The 16,998-nt window shown below is 41.3% G+C and overlaps 1 long non-coding RNA gene and 1 pseudogene across 3 annotated transcripts; both read left to right on the top strand.

The window, feature by feature from the left end:
* The first annotated feature begins 7,180 nt into the window (after positions 1–7,180).
* On the top strand, positions 7,181–10,362 carry LOC123453246. Of its 3 annotated transcripts, XR_006634252.1 has the most exons (5): positions 7,181–7,231; positions 7,365–8,064; positions 9,399–9,536; positions 9,968–10,198; positions 10,322–10,362. It is a non-coding gene; the product is annotated as an uncharacterized LOC123453246 (long non-coding RNA). The 3 variants fall into 3 exon arrangements; XR_006634253.1 differs by lacking the exon at positions 10,322–10,362 and having other exon boundaries at positions 10,065–10,252; XR_006634251.1 differs by lacking the exon at positions 10,322–10,362 and having other exon boundaries at positions 9,968–10,252.
* Positions 10,363–10,399: 37 nt separating this feature from the next.
* LOC101615513 lies at positions 10,400–11,596 on the top strand (annotated as a pseudogene).
* Positions 11,597–16,998: the final 5,402 nt, after the last annotated feature.

Below are 16,998 nucleotides of genomic sequence, written 5' to 3'. Positions count from 1 at the left end.
GACTCTGTATTCAAATTTGGCCACAACATTCCTTAGATAATGACCACCACTGGCCTGAATTTGGTACTTTTGATTTTAATATTCTTATTGATCTTGATAACTTCCTCAGCAGACATGGCCCATGGTCTGAGGTCCCCTACCTCAGGGCTTCTTTGTCCTCTGTTCCCACCCTTCCTGTTGTACTTCTTGATCTAGCTGCCAAATTCTCCTGTCACCAGAACCCTCTGAAATCCTGCCCTTTCTAAAACTCTACCTCTCACACACAGTTCTGCCATCTGGCTATGACTTACCAGGGTCTCTCCACCTCTCTCCAAATTCAAGCCATCTCACTAAACCACATACAAACTCTACACTCTTAAAGAAATGCCTGTCTTTACTGGGCCTCTTTAATTTCTTCTACAAATGGATATGTAATTTTTCCTCTCCTTGCTAAAAGTTAAAATCACTACACAGCTTCTAGGTTTTTTCCCTTCTCCCTTCTTTTCATTACAAGCCACAAAAAAAAGTCAACTTAAAATTCAAACCACTGGCTGATGCCCTGTTAAGATTAAGTTCTCACAATGTTTTTTAAAATTTTAAATTTATTTATTTACTTGAGAGAGAGAGAGGGAAAGAGAGATTGGGCACAACAGGGCCTTCAGCCACTGCAAACAAACTCCAGACACATGTGCCCCCTTGTGCATCTGGCTTATGTGGATCCTGGAGAATCGAACTGGGGTCCTTTGGCTTTGTAGGAAAATGCCTTAACCGCTAAGCCGTCTCTCCAGCCCAAGTTTTCACAAATTTAAAATATAACTAAAATCTTAAAGGATGTCTCTCCATATTTCAAGTTGCCATGTCATGTCATACGTCCTATGTTTCATGTACTTTGTCCTTATGTATGACTAAATTGATGGTTATTAATTGTTCCAATGCTTATGGTCATTAAATGTTCTGATACTCATATATTTTAAGATGATGTTAAATTATTAAAACTAGGTTTACAATATATTTAAAATAATTAACCTCTATGTTTGTGACAACATACTTATTCATGCTTACTACAATAATGGACATATTTGTATATCAAATTCTAATTTTACTTCTACAGAGAAAGATATGTTTTTGGATCAGAAAAGACTTTATAAGATAAAAGATTGTTGTAAAGCTTTTGGGTTTTTGTTTGTTTGTTTGTTTGTTTTTGTTTTTCGAGGTAGGGTCTCACTCTGGTCCAGGCTGACCTGGAATTAACTATGTAGTCTCAGGGTGGCCTCAAACTCTCAGCGATCCTCCTACCTCTGCCTCCCAAGTGCTGGGATTAAAGGCGTGCGCCACCACGCCCGGCTCAAGAATGAAAACTTTTAAGTTAAACTATTTTCTTATAGCCAACCCAAACCTTTTTTAGTTTAAGACTCATAATCTTTTCATATCATTTTTATATTCTTTTAAGTTATTAAAATATGCTTTACGCCGGGCGTGGTGGCGCACGCCTTTAATCCCAGCACTTGGGAGGCAGAGGTAGGAGGATCGCCGAGAGTTTGAGGCCACCCTGAGACTACATAGTTAATTCCAGGTCAGCCTGGACCAGAGTGAGACCCTACCTCGAAAAACCAAAAAAAAAAAAAAAAAAAAATAAATAAATAAAGTTTTCATTCTTCATATTTTTTCACCTTATATTGTTTATATAGTTCCAACTTTACTTTTTATAATAAATTGGTAAATTTATTCATATTTTCATGTTTCAAGTCAACATTAAATTGAGCTCTACCTACATTTCCTACTGTTAAACTCTGACTACTAAATAAAAACAAAACTAAATGTTTAACAAAATCAAGAGTCATTTTAATGAGTTTTTGTTTGTTTATATAGACCTTATCTGAATGTAACATAAAAATCAAAAATATAAAATTAATATAACTGACCTTCTAGATATTAAAAAAGTAGGGGATCCTGGGGGGACTGCTGACCCACGGAAATGGGAAGATAGACAGACAATCAGAATCTACACAGTCTATTTATAATTAACCCTAGGGACCAAAAAAAAAAAACCAAAAAACATACAAGCAGAAGTTAGAAAAAAACTTAAATAGTCATATTAAAAGTTTTATGGCCTGGGTGTAGTGGCGCATGCCTTTACTCCCAGCATGCAGGAGTCAGAGGTAGAAGGATCGCTGTGAGTTCAAGGCCACCCTGAGATTATATCGTGAATTCCAGATCAGCCTGAGCTAGCTCGGGAAAAAATAAAATAAAATCTTATGGTAAGAATTTTTTTTTTTTTTTTTGGTAGTTATGAGATTAACTGACTAAGGAAGTAAACTGGATAGGAAACTGTAAATGCTAATAAATGTTAATAAAAGATTGGTACAGGGCTGGAGGATGGCTTAGCGGTTAAGTGCTTGCCTGTGAAGCCTAAGGACCCCGGTTCAAGGCTCGATTCCCCAGGACCCACGTTAGCCAGATGCACAAGGGGTGCACGATCTAGAGTTCGTTTGCAGTGGCTGGAGGCCCTGGCGCGCCCATTCTCTCTCTCTCTCTGCCTTTTCCTCTCTCTGTCTGTCACTCTCAAATAAATAAATAAAATTAAACAGAAATTTTTAAAAAGGGGGGGGGTCTCGGCTGGGCGGAGGATGGAAGTGGGTGTCCCGGCCATTACCCTGTGTCTCGCCGGCAGCGAAGATGGACCGCGAGCCAGTGGGCGGCGCGCAGGCCGGGAAGCCGTCTCTGTCTACCTGGGAAGGAAACTTATGTTCTAGCTATCAGGGTCAGATCTGAGGTTTGGATATGTGTAGTATGCTTTAACTACATGTCCATTTAGTGCTTTTTGCTTCTTTTGGTATTGCTGGGGAGCAAGCCCATGCGAGGCCAGCACTCTTGTCACTGAGCTATACCCTCTGTGCAGTGCTGTATTTAAAATCTTCAAAAAAAAGCTAAGGATATTCTACAGCCCTAATCAATTAAGAGAGTTAAATTATTTATTAAGATTATTTTGTATAGTTAAGAAAGTAAGGTAAGTTGTTGATTAATGATACTTGAAGCTGATTATCGTAGTTACAGATTAAAATAAGGGTTCTCTCCCAGATTTTAGTATGCTTTGCTTGCATTTAATATACCTAACCATTAACTTCACACTAAAGATGGTCCAATGAGTGTATAATAAAAGATGCAAGATGGAGGCAGTTTGAAATTTCTTTCATCAAGAATATTTTGTGGAGCCAGGCCTTTAATCCTAGCACTCAGGAAGCTGAGGTAGGAAGATCACCCTGTTCAAGGCCACCTTGGGAAAATAGAGTGAATTCCAGGTCAGTCTGGGCTAGAATGAGACCCTATCTGGAAGAAAAAAAAAGTTTCAATTTACTATCCCTAATATTGATAGGCTTCCATTTAAAATTTATTTATTTGAGCAAGAGGCAGAGAGAGGGAGAATATGGGTGCGTCAGGGCCTCCAGCTGTTGCAAATGAACTCCAGATGCATGCATCACCTTGTGTTATGGTCTGACTTACGTGGGTCCTGGGGAATTGAACCTGGGTTCTTTGGCTTTGCAGGCAAGCACCTTAAGTGCTATGGCTTCCATTTTCAATACGACTCACTAAATCTTATATTTTTTTCAATAGTTATTCTAGAAATATGTTTACTAGTGTGTTTGTAAAGTGTTGATACCTACTGATCAGTTTTTAAGCTCTTCATGCATCCTATTATCAAAACAGCTAAGGGATGGGGAACTGGTGACAATATTTTGTCATTCACCATTTTGAAGTAGAAGTTGGACAGTTGAATCATTTGTCTATTTCCATATCTGATTATCTACTTAGGTTACAAATTTTAGGAAGCTAATTTTGAAAACAAAATTCTAAAATAATGTGTATAGAACCTTAGAAACTATCTATTTAACTTACTGATTTGTAATGAAGGGCTGGAGAGGTGGCTCAGCCATTAATGTGATAACGTGATTTGTGATAACGTGATTTGTAACTAAATGTAGGTGAAGAACTGTGTGAATAGTGTAGAGATGCTGATCTTAAAAGCTTTCTCAGACACTGATGATTATGTTAACAGCTTTCTAAAAGCATGAAGTTTTCAGTCTTCAATTTGTACAAACTGTACCTTAAAAATAACTCTTAAGCATACAGATAGCACATTTTGGAAATCTATCAATGAAATGTTTAACTGGAAGTTGAATTTTTTTTAACTGAAAATTGAAACTTCAAGTCATAATTTTAGTTCAACTGAAATTTGGAGAACTTACCAAGAAAGAACTCTTCTTATGAGTCTTTAGTTCTATGGACTCATGATATAGTGATTTATAATTTGTGACAGTAATCTTTTCATTCATGGACATAAGTACATAATTTGGTGCTTAAAAGATTAATCTTCAGATTACGTAATCAATGTCACATTAAATTATAGTTTACTAACAGCTGTAAGGCCTGCTGGCCTGACTTCTTCCCTATTTGTTTTTGACTTTGAAATAGTACCAACTCAGATATGATTTGCTTATAAAATGAATGCAGGTTTGTCCAAAGGTGAACTCTTCCCCTTTAAAGTTCTAGTATGTAAAAGAGTTTACCTAGAAACTTCCATCACAGCAGAAGGAAGATAAGTGATTTATGAAAATTTAATGTTTCTTGAATTTAACTTTTGTTGTTTGTCCCAAAGTAGCCAGTTTGTAATGTTTATAGTTGTTCACTGTGCCTTAAATTTTTTATACTTTTGTTTATGCAAACTATAAAATTTCTCATAAATGCAAAAAAAAAAAGATTGTTACAGAGAGGTTACACAGATTGTAAGCTAAAAGTATGTACATGAATGTATGAGTAAGCTTCAACAAAAGGTTAGACAAAATTGACTAAATCAGCCGAGCATGGTGGCTCATGCCTTTAATCCCAGCACTCGGGAGGCAGAGGTAGGAGGATTGCTGTGAGTTTAAGGCCACCCTGAGACTGCATAGTGAATTCCAGGTCAGCCTGAGCTAGAGTGAGGCCCTACCTCAAAAAAAAAAAAAAAAAAAAAAAAAAAGTTGACTGTCTTAAAGGACTTGATCAGATTACAGATTTCTTGAGATATATAAAATGACTATTAACCTAGGGCTTATATCAAACTAACAAAGGATGGCCCTGGCTGGTAGCAGGATGCTATGGTATTTAGGTTATAAACTTAAAAACTTTAACTCATTGGTATTAATCTGGTCATGATAATGGTTGTGAAAGACTGACTTTAAAGTTCTGTCGACCAAGTTTGTTATGGTCTTCTATTTGTCAATCTTTTACTATTTAATAAGATTATATCTTAAACAAACAAACCTTAAGGTTTTAAGACAGCTCCTTTCTTGTTCGTGCTGTTTTACTGGGTGATTATCATTGAGATTATTGTCTAAGTTTTACAAAAGGTCATTTAGTCATTGTGACTTTGTTCTTAGGGAAACTGAAAAAACTCCATCTGTCCTAGGACAAAATGAAATATACAAACAACGTTAATATAGTTTGTCTGGGTTTCATATATTCTATCAGTCATAAATATTGCCTCATGCTAAACTTAACAAATGATTCAATAGGGCTGGAGAGATGGCTTAGCGGTTAAGCACTTACCTGTGAAGCCTCAGGACCCCGGTTCATGGCTCAATTCCCCAGGACCCATGTTAGCCAGATGCACAAGGGGCGCACCTATCTGGAGTTTGTTTGCAGTGGCTGGAGGCCCTGCCGTGCCCATTCTCTTTCCCTTTCTTTCTTTCTATCTATCTATCTATCTATCTATCTATCTATCTATCTATCTATCTGCCTTTCTCTCTGTGTCTGTCACTCTCAAATAAATAAATAAAAATGAACAAAAATATTTTTAAAAATGATTCAATGATTAAAGGTAATTGATAAAAATATCACTTTATGTCTATCATAATGTCTCTAATGTATGTTAAAGTCAGATTAATTTAGCTCAACAATGACCAGGTTTGGCTTTATTTTTAAACTATGTATACTCAGTCTCAATCAAGGTTTTACAAGATCAAGATATTTTAACTAGTTAAGTTTATTTATTTAAATTCTATCTGAATATGACATAAAAATCAAAACTATGTCTTTATTTTGTTACATAGAACACCTATTTACAGCAATAAGTTTCTTAAATGTTATACTCTTATGTTTTCCTATTACATAAGACTTTTATTTATTTGCTATAAACTTATCTTAATAAATAAAACTGGGTCTAATTATATAAAATATATTTCATTGCATTATATAACCAGTATAATTCTATAAAACAGTTTCATTGTTTATAAAATAAACAACTGATATTAACAAATTAGCAAGACTAATCAAAGTTTTAGCCTTTCAGCCTAACATACTTTTATTAGTTCTCCTAAAGATAAGACTTTTTGATCTTTAGACCAAGTAAGTAAAGACCATAAACTTTCTATATTAAAGACAACACACCACAAAACCTTTAAACCTAAATTTTAGAATTAATTAATTTCTTAAACTCTATTATATCTAAATTTAAAATAATTTAAGATATTTCAAGTATTGCTTCAATACTAATCTCTTATTCTTCCTTGCTTACCTAAACTAAACCTTTATATTTCACAAATTCCAATTAGCCTCCCATCCAAGTTAACAACTCCTTCTTCCTTACCCAACTCCTATATTATCTTTTTCTACTTTAAATATAATGTTCATGTCACCCTAAATGTCATGTCACATGCAAAAAAAACTCATACATGGATAATAACCAGATCATAATGGCTAATAGAGTTGACATGATCTAGGTGTTTCTTTCCTAATGGCTCTGATAACTATCACTCTCCTGAAGAGCTGCCTCCTTGCCTGTTTATAAGATCAACATGGGATAATAGCCTACTATGTACACAGACTACAAGATGAGGTTTGGTAAATGAAAAATTAAAAGCTGAAACTCCCTAGAGCCACACCTGTGTGACTAAGACTTTAATAACAGTCTACAGTGATTGTGGAGAAGTAAATGTTACTTACCAATCCAGAGCCAGTAATATTTTGGGCTGTATTAGCCTTTTTGTTGTTGTTGTTTGTTTTTTTGAGGTAGGGTCTCACTCTTGCCCAGGCTGATCTGGAATTCACTATGTAGTCTCAGGGTGGCCTCGAACTCACAGCAATCCTCCTACCTCTGCCTCCCAAGTGCTGGGATTAAAGGTGTGTGCCACCACACCTGGCTCTGTATTAGCCTTTTTAATGGCCAATAATATTAATTCTCTACATGTGACCTGACATCTCTCTGTGACCAACTAAGGTATCTATTACTATAAGTTAAAAAATCTCATGGCTCTACTCCCTTTAAGTTAAACCTATCCTGTCTCTGACATGTACTTTATTCCCCTGATTATGATAATGTTCATCCTCTCTTTTGGTCCTTGCATACTCAGATGCCTCACGAAATTCCTCCTTGACAGAATACATGCCTTCACTTCATGATGAGTCACTTAATTCCTCATGGCCACTGAGTATCGGCCCCTGAGCCTCCAACCTCCACCAGACTGCATGGAACACCTCGAGAGATCTACCGACCCTCACCAGCAAGACATAGTTGGAAGATGAGTCGCTGCCCCCAATTCTCTCCAATCTTTTGTAGCTTTCCAGAGTCTAGACTGAAGGGTTCATAGATGTCTCTGAAAACTAGAGGGAACTAAAAAGTTAATAACTCTCCCCAGGACAAGCAGGCCATAAAGAATCCTCAGAAGCATGGTCTTGACAGACCTGTCCACTCCAAAATGATAAACTAACTTCCCTCAGCTTAGAAAACCATGAGGGAACAGAAACCGTCTGATGGGTTATCCTCCCCAGACAATTTGGCTAAAAAGCTTATTTTGAGCAAGGACACAAATAACCACAGCTCCTTACCTACTTCCCTTAGACCTGCAGCTGGTCCAGTCTGTTTTTCTTAGGATCCCCCTTATAAACTTGCACCCTTTCCTGGCCCAGTGCTTTAGCCTTTCATCCCACGGGAAAGCTGAGGCCCCTCACTGTTTCTCTCAATAAACTGTAGAGAACAAGTCCAGTGTTTTCTTTTGCTTTTCTCTTATACTTTCGTTACAGGAACCATCCCTGGACAGCCGCACTGGACAGGTCAGATGAGGTTAAACTTGCACAACATGAAGTGTATTTTACTTATGTGTATTTCAAAAATGTTTATTTTAACACAAGTGGGCATGGTGGTGCATGCCTTTGATCCCAGCACTTGAGAGGCAGAGGTAGGAGGATCGCGGTGAGTTCGAGGCCATCCTGAGACTCCATAGTGAATTCCAGGTCAGCCTGGGCTAAAGTGAGACCTTACCTTGAAAAACAAAAACAAAAACAAACAAACAAACAAAGGAAATGTTTAACACAGTTCCTTCAACGTAAAGGAGTAAAAATAAAAGGAGATTTAGAAAAGCTACCTTTAAGCGCGCATGCCTACCTCCTTCACGGCCCCTCCCTTTGTGGGCTTCCTGCTTCTCCTAGTGCCCAGGCTCCTGCCCTCGCTTCGCACCACTTGGCTCTCCAGCAATGGAGCACTGGGGCCACTTCAGACCACAGTCCTTCCCTTCTGCTCACTTCCCATTTACCTATTGATGTGGGGTTAAAGCAAACATGGTTTTCAAATCTGAAAACCGAGGTGAGGCATCTTCAACTTCTACTAGCTTGGTTTTGTTCGCATTACTTCCCATCAAAGAAGAAAATGTTAAGATGGGGGGTATGATGAAGGGGAATAGCATCTTTCCACTGAAGGAAGCCATTCCTTAATCCACAGAGCCTATGAATATGTTACTTGACACAGCTGAAGGAACCTTTAGGAGCAATTAGAGATAGGGGTCTTGAGATGGAAGTTTACCTCACTCTATGCAGCATGATCAGTCTAATGATGGGTGCAGTACATGCTCCCTGCCTCTCCCTATCAGAAGGGCTATTAGTTACTAAGAGCAGCAGCAACAAAGACAAAAGAAAAGCTAGCTTAACAAAAAAGGGGGAGTGTTAGAAAATGTCAGAAACAAGTAGGAATCTCTATGACAAAGAAATCAGACACTATTGGAAGTGAGTCATAGAGGAGCACTTCACATCTCAGCAGTCAGTACTCTGGAAATGAGGTGACACTCCAGCATTGGGCCAGGGGTTTATATCAGAAGGGTGGGGTCATGTTGACAGGGAGGAAAAAGGAGAAGGATTAGCAAGAGTGAAGGAAGCAAACTACTTTGAACTCCTTTCTTACGAGATAGCCAGCCAGGTATCAAGCTCCCCTGAGGTCATCAAAATAGCAGGGGGAAGCCTCTGGACAGACTTCTTGGCAGTCAGTAAAAGTGTGATGAATTCCTCAGTGCCTCAATAGAGAGGCTTGCTAACCACTTCAGAGAAAAGGGGAGGAGGAAGAAGACAGGAATGTGGTGATCTAAATATAGTTATATTTATGCATTTATTTATTTAAGAGAGGAGAATGCACACCAGCGCCTCTTGCTGCTACAAACTCCGGATGCACTTACCACACTGTACGTCTGGCTTTCCATGAGTACTGGCTGCCTTTGCAAGCAAGTGCCTTTAACCACTAGGCCATCTGCCCAGCCCAGGTATGGTGGTTTAAATGTAAAATGTCCCCCACAGATTCATGAGTTTGAGTACTTGGTCCCCAGTTGGTGGCACAGTTTGAGAAGTCTGTGCAGGGAGTGGAGTCTTGCTGGAGGGAGTACATCACTGAGGGCCAACCATGAGGTTTTATGGTCCAGCTCTGTAGCTTCCTACTTCCTCCCTGCTGATGTAACGATTGTTATGACACCAGCTGTCTGCTCCTGCTACATCTTCCCCACTGTGATAGAAACTTCCTCTCAAACTGTAGGCCTGGTGAGTTCTAGGCCATCCTGGGACTACAGGGTGAGTTCTAGGTTAGCCTGGGTTACAGTGAGACCCTACCTCAGAAAAACCAAGAAGGAGGGCTGGAGAGATGGCTTAGTGGTTAAGGAACTTGCCTGCAAAGCCATAAGACCCAGGTTCAATTCCCCAGGACCTACCAAGGCTCTCATGAAGGATTTTACAAGAGACATCAGTAACTTTGAATATCAGCTTCTTTGAAATGAGGCTTTTGCTGTTACCCTGGACAGGCCAGTTATTGACAACCCACCATTAGGACTGCCGAAATGAGTACCTCAGCTTCAGCAGACCAACTATTGCCATCTTTGCAATTAGCAGGCACCATGACTTCCCTTCACAACTTGCCCACCATGCACTTACTTCAGTAAGTAGTCATTGGCGCAGATGCCATCAGCTGGCTTCCAGAGAAGGGTGCCAATTCTGTCCCACACAGCATGATCATTTTCCAGGAAATGTTTTGTGTTTTTTTTTTTTTCTCTCGAGGTAGGGTCTTGTCTCTATCCCAGGCTGGTCTGGAATTCACTATGTAGTCTCAGGGTGGCCTTGAATTCATGGGCGATCCTCTGCCTCTGCAGTGCTGGGTTTAAAGGAGCCAGCAGGCCTTCTAAAGGAAGAAGTCTTATTGGTAAGATGGGCACACCCCCTCCAATCTCAGGGAGAGGAGTTACAGAGGAACCGGGTTTCTCTGTGGATGAATTTTCTACAACTACTCTCACCAGGAACTTGACGACGGTCTTTCTTCGTCATCTACACCGTTGTGTTTGTGATTGGTACGCCCAGCAAGGGCATGGCCCTGTGGGTTTCTCTTTTCCGAACAAAGAAGCACCCCGCTGTGATTTACGTGGACAACCTGGCCTTGGCGGACCTCCTCTCTGTCATCTGGTTCCCCCTGAAGATAGCCTACCACCTATTTGGTAAGGAATGGACTTTCAGGGACACGCTGTGCAAGGTGCTCATCAGCTTTTTCTATGGTAACATGTACTGCTCCGTTCTCTTCATGACCTGCCTCAGCGTGCAGAGGTACCGGGTCATCGTGAACCCCATGGTGCACCCCAGGAAGCAGACAAATCGCGGTGGGTGTCTCTCTGGGAATGTGGCTGCTGATCTCGCTGGTCACCGTCCCTTTGTACATCATGAAGCAGAACATCTGCAAGCCAGCCCTCAACGCCACCACCCGTCTCGCCGTCTTCGTGCTGGTGGGGGACATGTTCAGTTACTTCCTCTCTCTGGCCATTGGCGTCTTTTTGTTCCCAGCCCTCCTCCCAGCGTCCGCCTACGTGCTCTTGATCGGAACGCCCCGGTGTTCGGCCGAGGACAAGCATTCGGAGAAGAGGCAGAGGGCCACCACGCTCATCGCCACGACTTGGTCTGCTTCTGCTCGTGGTGCATTACTTCGAGATCAGGAGCCGAGGCCAGAGCCACGCGTGCGCCCTGTCCGTCCGTCGTCGCCCTCCGCCTGTCCACCCTCAACAGCTGCCTCGACCCCGTCGTAGGGCTTCGTGTCGCAAGACTTCTGCGACCACGCAAAGAACGCTCTCCTTTGTCGGCATCCGACCGCGCCCTTTCCTCCAAGAAGTTCTCCAGGAAACCCAGCTCTTACTCTTCCAGTTCTCCCACCGTCAAAACTTCCTACTGACGCTGGAGAGTTGGCTTAGCGGTTAAGCGCTTGCCTGTGAAGCCTAAGTACCCTGGTTCAAGGCTCGATTCCCCAGGACTCACATTAGCCAAATGCTTAAGGGGGCGCACATGTCTGGAGTTCGTTTGCAGTGGCTGGAGGCCCTGGCGCGCCCATTCTCTCTCCCTCTCTCAGTCTTCCCCTTTCTCTGTCTGTCACTCTCAAATAAATAAAAATAACAAAATAAATAAAAATAAAAACTTCCTACTGAGTTTTCCGTGGAGTTGAACTATAGGGAGTGGAGCCCACTTAATGTGGGGAGCTGCGGATACTGTCATTTCTTAACCATGCTACTCTCGACACAGACCATGTGGATACATCTCTTCACAAGATAATTAGAAGCTTCCCTGTTTGCGTGGTATAAGTGTCCCACATTGGCATGGGTGTCAATATGAGAATTCTGCTACTCACCGGTCCTGGAAACTGACCTGACAGAAGCAGACGTTTTAGAACTTGGTGAAATGACTGAGAACCGGTGACTAGCAAAAACTGCACCTGGGAGGAAGACAAATTCCCAGATGAAACCATTTCTTCTACATCTGAGCCCTGTCTTAGGCTGGAGAACCCTCAGGGAGCATGAGGAAGATGAAGAAACTGAATGACCTCCCTGGTCAGATTTCCCTCACCATCCCCCTCTCCCTGCCCTCTCTTCCTAACTCCTTTCTTCCTCCAAAGCGCCCCCTTCTGCTTTCATGTGTCACTTAGTACTTTTAAAGGTGATTCTTGAAATATTTATTGTCAGTTTTGTTCAATCATTATCAAATATGGAATTAAAGTTGATGGGGTAAGGACCTCATCTAGTAACTGGGAGCCAGCCTTGGATAATAGTATGCAAATGTTCTTGCACCACTTCATCTAAACCACTGGCAATCCTGCTAAATGTGCATATTCCTTGGCCTCAGTAATGAGCGCTCAGATATGGGGAAGAGGGCCCCTTTGCAAACTCAAATGATGCTTATGTACCCAGAGGTTTGAGAACCATGGCTTCTACTTGTCCCAGGGCACCATGACAATGTCTGAAAAGAAAAACCAACAAGAATGCTTTGTGTCCCTTTATGTTCAGTTTATAGTGAAATCTGCTTTATGGCTTACTGGAGTTTTCACTTTTTCCTTTATTAATCTCTTGAGCTTTTCTGAGTACATTAGTCAAGAAAAATTAGGCAAGGAACTTAAACATGTAAATACAAATTTTGTATAATCTTTCAGTGATATCAGTTTGAATAATAGACTATTTTTCAAGCTAAAAATCCCACTTACAGCTTAGTTTTATTGTTTGTTTTAATTTAGCATGCAAAATTATGGGTGTCATTGTGACATGTTCATCTAGATCATCATACCTGATGTTTACCTCCGTCACCATCCCTTCTCCCTGCATTCTCTTCCTAGCTCCTTTCTTCCTCCAAAGCACCCCCTTCTGCTCTCATGTGTCACTTAGTATTTTTAAAGGTGATTATTGAAATATTTATTGTTAGTTTTGTTCATTTGTTATCAAATATGGAATTAAAGTTGATGGGGTATGGACCTCATCTCTGTTTGAAAAAAAATTGCACAAACAAGAGGTTATAACCTATTTAAAAGTACTCGACCCCCAAACTGACTTTACACTGGTTATATTTGTGACTTTGAAGTATTATTTTATATATGATAGATTTATAAGTAACGCATGACTTTTTTATTACAAAAAACTTTCAGGCCAAAATAAACTCTTTCCATGCATAAGCTGCTTCTGTTTGGGTGTTTGTCCCACTAAAAAAAAAGGTATGTGCTACATGGAGGAAAGGAAGAAAGGAAAGAAGAAGGGGAGGGAAGGGAGGAGGGGAGAAGTAAGTACAGGAGGAAGCCCAGGCTGACCTGGTTCTTGGACCCACATGTACTGTCGCTGGTCTGTCTTCAAGATGGATCCATATCTCTGAAACACCACCAGGGCCAGGTTGTGCACCTCTTGGAGTATCTCCTCCTGGGGTTTCACTCTGAGATAAGCAGTGAGGTGGCTGCAGCCAGTCTACATCACATTCATGTGGGCTCAGACCACAGGAGATAGGACTGCATCTTGCCTGGTAATTCACAAAACAAACAAAACAAAACAAAAAACCTCTGAGATTCACTCTACTGTGGTCTTAGAACCACCGTAGCCTGAATAGGCACGTGTATGATGAATTACTGTCAAAATGAGAGCTAGGAGAGACTAGTCAGACATGGAGAATACTAACACTGAAGGAAAGCATCCAGCAGGAATGTGGTCAAGTGTCAAGAAACGAGGATCTCCTCCCAGTATTGCCCGAGAGTCTTGGTTTTGGGCTTGTTTTAGTAAACCTATGTATTTGGGGCAACTTGTGATGGCTAGTCACCTATGCCAATGGCAAAGAGGTCATCAAGAGCTAATGTTTCTTAAGTTTTTTTTTTTTCTTCTTCACTTTTCACTGGTGTATAAATTCCAAAGGGTACTTTCTGTCAATCTTCTACCATTGTTGGCCTTTAGGCCTGCATTCCTTTCCTCTGCTATAAGACCGGCCAACTCTAATCTACAATGAGTGCCTCACTTTTATCATACTCAATGCAGTTGCATGTTTCTGCAGTGTCCCAAGTTTATTTTTATTTATTATTATTAAATTTTATTAGCATATACTAATTATACAAAATAATGGGTTTCATTATGGAATTTCATACATGCTTACAAAGTACTTTGATCAATATTTCACCCATTACACTCCCTTATCACCCCCCTCATCCTTTTCTACTTTCTAAATGGTCCCCCCTTATATTTTCATGTCTTATTATTACACTTACTATGCTTTTTTTTTTTTTTACAATTTATGTATGCATATATACTTTGCATAGGTTGTAGTCTTGTATCACTTCATTCCTCTGTCTCTGTTGCCCTTCTCAGTAGGGTCCGTGATGTTCCTGTGGAGTAATTAGGGGCTCTGTCAGTCTGGGGTGGGGCTGTGCCCAGGATATTCCTTACTACTCTGTGGTTCTTACCCCTCTACTGCAACAATCCTTGAGCCTTGGCAGGAGTGCTAGCAGTTTGTTTTTCGTGTTGAGTTCTCACTGAACTCTGTATTTCTGTTATGATGTATTTCAGTTCTCCACATTTGTGGCTGTTTCCCTGGAGGCCTTTGTCGGGCTAACACTGGGGCAGTACTCTCAGTGGACTCTATTTCTGTTGTGATGCGTTTCAGTTCTCCACATTTGTGGCTGTTTTCCTGGAGAAAGTTGTTGGGCTATCCCTAGGGCACTAGTCATCACTGCCACCTTGGTAGAATCTTCTGGACCTAAGAGAATGTGGTAGAGGTGGCACACCTCATGGTGGGCAGTCAGCTGTCTTTTCTTATCAAATTAATGGATGTTGGATTTCCCCAGTATTCTCTGGCATCTTATTTTGCCCCTGAAGTTCTAGCATGGTTATAAATCAGCCATCCTGCCTGGAATCTGAGTTTGTTTTATTTTTAATATAGCATTAAAATTTTCAAAAAGTTTTCATGAGCCTGAGATAGGGCTCAGTGGTTAAGGTGCTTGCCTGAGAAACCGAAGATCCCAGTTACCCAGTACCCACGTGAATCAGATGCACAAGATGATACATGTGGCTAGAGACCCAGGTGCACTCATTCTCTCTTTCTACCTCTTTCTACATCTCTCAAATAAATAAATAAAATACCTTTAAAAATTTCATCCTTTGTAAAATAGATTTGTGGTTCCAGTCCATTTCCTGGCCGCCCCATGGAGAAATCAAGTCAATTAAAACTCTTCTGCTGATTAAAAAGGATGTGTCAATATTTCAAAAACATTTCAGATCTCACACTGTCTTTCAGGCAGATGTGACCATTGCACTCTTGGCCTCGCAGCAGATGCGATGACCTGTACAAGACCTGTACTAGATTGAGCCCATCAACTCTCCATCACAGAGAGAGAGAAGGGAAGCCTACAAGGCCCCGTCGCTTACAGAGGACTTAAAGACAGTTTAATGGTACGGAGGGGAGACAGAGACATTTTCTTCAGTGGTGTAGCCACTGGTATGGTGCCCATGCTCCTGTATATAACCCTTCTCCCATGGCCCATGGTCCTGTGAGCAACCCTAACTAAACTCATTTGATCACTAAAAAATATCATGAAAGCAGAAGAGAGTGGACTAATTAGGAAGAGGGAAGGGGTCAGCAGGAGTGAGAGGGGGACAAGAGAGGATAGGGGGTGAATATGATCAAAATACTTTATAGACATATATGAAATGTTATGAGACCCACTATTATGTACAATTAATATATGACAATAAAATATTTAGAATTGTAGATCTCATGATTACTCTGTCTCTCACATCTCAGAGCAGAAAGTCTTTGGCAAAATAATCCAAACAATGGATTGTTTACCCACCTTACCTATAACAGGTCTCCCCATGACACTAAACATGCAAGACACGGAGAAGACCAAGTTCTGCTTCTTTTAGCTTTTAAATTCTAAGTAGCCAGGAGGCGATGCAATAAGCTCTCAGGTATAAAAACATGGCACCCTGAGCCAGAGGCAACAGAAATACTCTGGTTAGCTTTTACAGTGTCCACAATGAGGTTTTCTTCCATGTGAAAACACTGAGCTGCATGCATACCATACTTAACTTAGAACCAACCTCATGGAGAATTTAACAGGGAATGCCCACACACCAGGGCCGAAAGGAATCTTGGATCATGTGCACATAAAACAGCTCAGGGAAAGAAAAGTCATACAAGCATGCTCTTGTCTGACCTGCCCCGTGTGGCTGTCCAGGAATGGTGCCCTCCACGTCCTCTGAAGGGGAGGGGATGGTTGTGGGAAACGAGGAGTCACCAGCTCAGTGTGAACAGCTGATGGAGGAGCGTACAGGAACCAGATGCTATGCATGAAGTCCCTAAACTCCAGTAACTCTAAGGGTGTATCCCGGGCTGTGAGGAGAAGTGAGCATGGCCCTGATGCTCCCAGTGTCCGCTGGGCTTTTGTCCATTCATTTCATAAACACCAGCTCCAAACTGCTGTAGAGATGAACCTCTGCCATATGGGTAGGCCTCACCCCATCAGCTGAAGCAAAGGCAGGATTCCTCCAGGTAACATGATTCTGCCTGAGGCCTGCAACATTGAATGCTGCCTGTTTCCAGCATACCTGGTGTGCTCCACAGACCTGACTCAAGACTGGAGGGACTCAGGTGAGTCTCCAACCTGCCTCTGCCCCACAGATTTCTTATTTGTCAGCTACACATTCCATGAGCCACACACATACATACACACACACACACACACACACCTTCCCCCCACCCCCGCCCACAGTATGGGTTATGTTCATTTGCAGAACCTGTGACCTGCCATCAAAATGGCCTCCGCCCATTGTCAGTCAGTCCTGTAGGAAGACAGACTGCAAGCTCCCGCAATAATCCAGAGGAGGAAGCAATGACTTTACTAACACTCAGCCCCAACACCCAGGACTGGGTTAATAACTGACAGCTGGCCTAAGTTACACCTGTAAGTCC

The sequence above is a fragment of the Jaculus jaculus genome, chromosome 19 (genome assembly GCF_020740685.1).
Source record: "Jaculus jaculus isolate mJacJac1 chromosome 19, mJacJac1.mat.Y.cur, whole genome shotgun sequence".
In the NCBI taxonomy this organism is placed as follows: Eukaryota; Metazoa; Chordata; class Mammalia; order Rodentia; family Dipodidae; genus Jaculus; species Jaculus jaculus.
The sequence above is the reverse complement of the archived record's forward strand: the minus strand, read 5'-3'. Positions and strand labels throughout refer to the sequence as shown.